We start from the raw sequence: 6000 nt of genomic DNA on the forward strand, positions 1-6000 counted from the left end.
ACCCTGATCTAGATCCATTGTCAATCACGACGCCTGCCATGCACTAGGAAAGGCATGGCTAACTGCTAGTTGTGATCGTCCATACCCGCCTGGGGGACAATAGTCGGCATCCAGCACATGCATCTTGGATGCTTCGATACATCAGTCTCATTACCTAGGAATATCGCACGTTCTTCGGCCTACATGTCAGTGGTAATAATACTTTCTTGTGATCTATTTGGTCACTGTTAACTCCTTATATCCCTGAGGAAGCGGTTCACACCGCGAAACATGTCGGGTAGTGGAAGTTGGATACACTAGAGGTTTGTCTATCGGCTAGGGTATCTAGGCCGGCAGCAGCCTCTTGGAGAGTCCACCCACGCAAACAAGGCTGTGACCACATGTTGATATAATGATGTTGGCCATTTTGGCACATTTTTATTACATGTTATTTTTTAAAAAAAATTCTGTCAGTCACCATGTCTGTTGATATATGATTGTGCATCCCATTGTGGGATTATGTACACTTAATAAAGTTATATATTCTTTCTTTTTTAAACAAGTGAACACACTAATTCTTGTGTCATATTGGTTATATTAGAACGGTACCTTTAAAATCCCAACCAATGCCCCAATGTTAGATACCCTTTGTATCATGTAAGGTAGTTCTCACTAATGTGATGATAAAAGAACCCCATCTCTGTTTTTGTTCCTGCAATTTCTTCAGTTTGGAACTGCCAAACTCCTTGCCCTTGCTACTTTGCAGGTCATGACTAGACCTTGTATTGCTAGTTCCTAATACCTCTTCACTCGCACTCTCCATGCACTCTTTTGGCAAGATGTTTTCGTTCTAAATCGTCTGCTGCAATCTTCTTTGTCCCGCTGGGTCCCAGGTTCACTCATCCATGGTTCTTCAGGTTCACTCATCCATGTAGACCGAATCCCTCCCTTTGTGTTCAAGGGGGGTTACACCATCAAAAGAGCCCCTGTAAGAATGGAATCTCTATCTGTTTGTTGCCCCGGCAGCTGCAGTTATATTTTGGCTCCTCCTATTTTTTTCATGGGGGTCCTCTTTTTTTTTTATGCTTCACAGGGACCGAGTATACTGGAAGCCAGTTTCCTGGGGCTCATCTTATCGCTCTCGGTGCGAATGTCATTTTTTCACCCCACCCCCATGTCCTGCTCTGCAGGCATGTCAGGTGATTACAGTTCAACCCCTGGGGTAGGGTCAGGAGTGTCTACTATGTCTTCATACCACACCTTACCTTTTGGACTGACCCCTGATCTGTTTTCATAAAGGGAGGTCCTCCCTCCTTTTTCATTCAACTGGGTGGTTTTGTTGCCTATTTTTCTAGGCTTTCGGCTCTCAGGGAAGGAGTCTCTCCTTCCCTGTCTGAGCCCATTTTCCCAGAGATTTTGGGTGGTTTGCATTTTTACAGCAATTAGCAACTGTTTTTCTCACAAATTTCAGGGCCTTTACTTAATCCTCTTTTCACATTTTTTTAAATCATTTGTTACTAAGTAGCTGTGAGCTTTTGCTAATGTGTGCTTCGGCTGAGGTGTGTCTCTGCTGTCAATAGTCTTGTTTGGGTCCGTTGACCCTACTTGTTTTTCCTGTGGGATTTTGCTGCTTTTTTAACTATTTTGTTGCCCACCCCTTAATTTATTGCTTGGTGGCATCCTATTGCCTATGAATCATGTCCTGTACTGTACAATTAAGACAATAGGAATTTTGACATGCCTGTAAATTCCATATCTTGGGGTAGAGTACAGGACACAGGTCTTTCCCCTCTTTTCTCTAAACCACTGCTAAAAAACTGGAGCTTCACGGAGTGAGTGGTGGGGGTTATATGGCTACACTGGGGGGCAGTACAAGAAATACTTTTTGCTAGCATACAATTAGCTGATGGTAGTAGCATATAACCTATAGTCTAAGAATAAGTTCCCGTTCTGTACTGTACACCTAGATGTGGAATTTACCAAATTCCTTATCCTGTGTTTGGTTTTTTTTTTTTTTTCTTACAAGCAGCAAATTTAAAAACAACAGTAAATGAGTGTTCGAATAGTATGAAGTTATTAAGTAAGCCCAATAAAAACTTGACGTACATGACTTTTTTTTTTTAAATGCCACCTCTGTTAGATAGCAGTATTTTGTACCATGTATTCCTTGCAGGATTGTGGCTGTCTCTTTAAGTCCCCTGTTCAGTATTTCACTGGGATCAGTGCCTTAAAAGGAGGCTTCTGCTGTGCTGCATCTCTAACCATTAAAATACACTTCCTTGCTTTTATTGTTGGAATTTAGAGTGGAGAGTGTCATTCCCAGGGAGTCCCCTTCATCAAGGGGAAAAAAGTTTCCGACCAGTATACAAATCCGTGCTACAAAAGCTTTTGATTGAAGACTGATAAAACAAGGCTTTCCTTCACAGTAGGGAAATTTAGTGGTCTGCAAAACTTCACTACAAGCAAATTTTGAATAGATTTTTCTAAATGATAAAATAAAAATATAATTTTTTTTTAAGAGATGCATTTTTTTTTTCTATCTAATGGGGTTGTATAACTGGTTAAGCAGCCCATCCATGCTAATATAATGGTATTTCTGATTATTGTAGCTGCATGGAAGAAATTAAGAATTGGATCCATAACTGAAAATCGCGTAAATATTCTTTGATTAAGCATGTTCTTGTTAACAAAATATTTCTCTTTCAATCATTGACGGAAACAGCTCCTGTCATTCTTGACCATTCGGTTATACTGCCCCCCACAGGAGTAAGACACTAGGCAGAAAAAACTTCTGGCTACAAACATGGGCAGTCCCAGGGGGTATACTCCCTCTCCCTGCTATAGTCACTTTTTTCTGCCTAGTCAGGAGTAAGTACCTAGTTTCTGCTGGGATCTTTGGTCCTGGCAATTTTTTAAATAGAAAAACTTCCCCTCCTGGATTTTTCCTGTGAGATCTACTATCAACTGCCGGATTGGACGACGGGTTAGATAATCTAGATCCATTGGTCACCCCAGTCTGGCCAGCGAGCGCGCAGGCCTCCGCTCCACGCTAGGTCGGCCGTGACCTAGCTCCACTGGACAGAGGCTGGCTACAGAAGCCTCCCTTAAAAAATATTCGGGAGATTCCCCTGCTTACGCTGTCCCAGAAGGTGGCTTTTTTGGTGTCTCTCACCTCTGCGCACAGGAACTGGCGGTGTTATCCTTAAGTTCACCTTATCTGATGATTCACAAGGATAAGGTGGTGTTTCGCCCCTGTCTGTCATTCCTTCCTAAGGTGGTCCCTGACTTTCATTTAAATGAAGACATTGTGTTGGCTTCCCTGTGTCCCAGGCCTAAACATCTAAAGGAAATTGCCTTGCATGCCTTGGATGTGGTCGGGGCAATTAGGGTGTACCTGGCACATACGGAGTCTTTCAGGAAGTCAGGCTTTATTTGTGCTCATGAATGGACCTCGCAAAGGGTTGTCCGCTTCCTTTGCGACCATTTCCAGATGGATCAGACAGACGGAGGTACAGGCCTATTCCCACAGGGGGTCAGGTTCCTCCTGACCCTGTCAAGGCGCAATGTACTAGTGCGCTTAGTGCCTTCCGTCATCAAGCATCAGTGACACAGGTTTGCAAAGTGGCCATCTGGTCGTCAGTGCACACTTTAACAAAGTTTTATAAAGTGGATGTGTTGGCATCTGCGGATGCAAGGTTTTGCAGGCTGCTATTTAAGAGAACCTGATCCTCTTTGAGGGTGTATTGTTTTCTTCAGGTGGGCTCCAGTTGTTTTAATTGAGCCCCTGTTGCCTGATTGGGTAATGTTTAGCCTTGGGAAATGTTTGCTGTTGCCCACCCCTCATGTTTAACACTGCTTTGGGACGTCCCAATGGTCAAGAATGACAGGAGCGGTGTCCCTCAATGTACGAAAGAGAAAATGGGATTTTTGGCTTACACTAAAATCCATTTATCTGATGTTCATTGACGGACACAGAATCCATCCCTCTGTGGAGATATAATTCTTATGACACTGCTTGTAACAAAACTGAGTGACTATAGCAGGGAGAGGGAGTATATCCCTTGGGACTAACCATGTGTGTAGCGAGAAGTTTTTTTCTGCCTAGTGTCCTACTCCTGTAGGGGGCAGTCTAACCCAGTGGTCAAGAATGACAGGAGCTGTGTCTGTCAATGATTGAAAGAGAAATATTTTGTAAACAAGAACATGCTTAATCAAAGAATATTTACGCGATTTTCAGTTATGGATCCAATTCTTAATTTCTTCCATGCAGCTACAATAATCAGAAATGCCATTATATTAGCATGGATGGGATGCTTAACCAATTATGCAACCCCATCAATGAACGCCAGAGAAATCGATTTTACGGTAAGTCAAAAATCCCATTTTCTTGCTCCTAAGCAGCCCTATTTGACCTAATGCCTAGGCAGGTCTGGCTAACAGGAGTTTTGTAGGTAGCTCATATCTTACCACTTTTAGTTTCCCATTGGTAGATATGCAATTGGAAAAAAAGATCAGTAAGGAGGTGCAAGATGCGCAGCCTTATATGTATTGACTAAACATGACTGTCTCTATGTATATGTAATTACAAATTACGCACAGTAACTTTCTTTTACCTACACAAAATGATAAACTTTTTTACTTTTACCTGATTACATGCACATGTAAAAAATATTATGAAGACTATAGTTCCTCGTTAACTGCCCAGTAAGGGACATGAGACTATTTTATGAGTGAGCTATTAGACACCCACTGTAACATAGTACTGGGTAAAGGATATGTGTTATCTACACAGAAGGCACTCTGGTCATTGGATTAGCATACAGGATTGTCTAGTATTACTGGATGAACTTTACAGAGAGCTGTACTAAAAACTTATATTCTATGTCAGGCTAAAGCCTACTACACAAAATCAGAAAATACGACGAAAAATACAGCTTTCGAAGCGATCGTACAATAATCTGATCATAAATGCACAGTTTTCAAGAGCCAATCATGATAGTTCATCAGAAGGGACAAACACAAATATTTACTCGTACGATACAAGAACGTACAATTTTTGTTTAATCTGTAAAGTATTCATCCAAGAAAAATTGCAAGAGCCAGACTACGCATGCTCAGGAACTAAAGAATACATTACAATACAACACAACACATTACATCACTTTCCAATTTGTATTCTGTTGTATGAGAATTTTCGTAAGTTTAGTAATCTCTTTATTGTCAAATAGACTAGCATGCAAAAAAATGGACGATCATTTGTCCGATATTCTCATGGTGTGTACAAGGTTTAGAAGTAGTCTGTCATAGAAGAAACATTAAGGCTCCATTCACACCTGGGCGTTTTTGAGTGTTTTTCAGCTCCAAAAAAAGCTAAAAAAAACGTTCCAAAACGCCCAACAAGTAAAACCCTATTCATTTAAATGGCCCCTGTTCACATCTGAGCGTTTTGCAAAACGCCTGTAGCTGAAAAAGGTACATGAGCTTCTTTTTGGGCTGATTACCAGCGTTTTTGATAGATGTTAATGACTGCCTCCAAAAACGCCTGAAAAAACACCTGAAAATTGCGGTGCGAAAACGCTACGCTCAAGTGTGAATGCAGCCTTAGGCTTCCACTGGCCTCTCATAAAAATTCTACTTGCCTGGCTGGCTGTCATACTTACCCTATTCCTTTTAAATGAACAGACAAGTATGCCAACTAGAATTTCTGACTCCTTATGGAATAAAAAAAAAAAAAAAAAAGAATTTCTGACTCATCTATGAATTCCTCTGGCTGCATACTTGTTCCAAAACCGTTACTCTAAATGAAGCAAGGGGATCAGCATGATAGCCAAGCAACTAGCATTCTTGTTAAAAACATGTAAACAATGGCAACCATCTTATTTTTCTTACGACAGATATCATTGAAAAGCAATTTTTTTAAATTGTTTAGAGATCTGTGATCAGGCCAGTTATAGCCAAAATTGTATTTTGCTCTGGGTAATGGAAAAGTGTATAGAGCCTGTGTCCTTATTAGGGAGATTT

Source organism: Pelophylax lessonae, assembly GCF_965119305.1.
Source record: "Pelophylax lessonae genome assembly, chromosome: 2".
Classification (NCBI taxonomy): domain Eukaryota; kingdom Metazoa; phylum Chordata; class Amphibia; order Anura; family Ranidae; genus Pelophylax; species Pelophylax lessonae.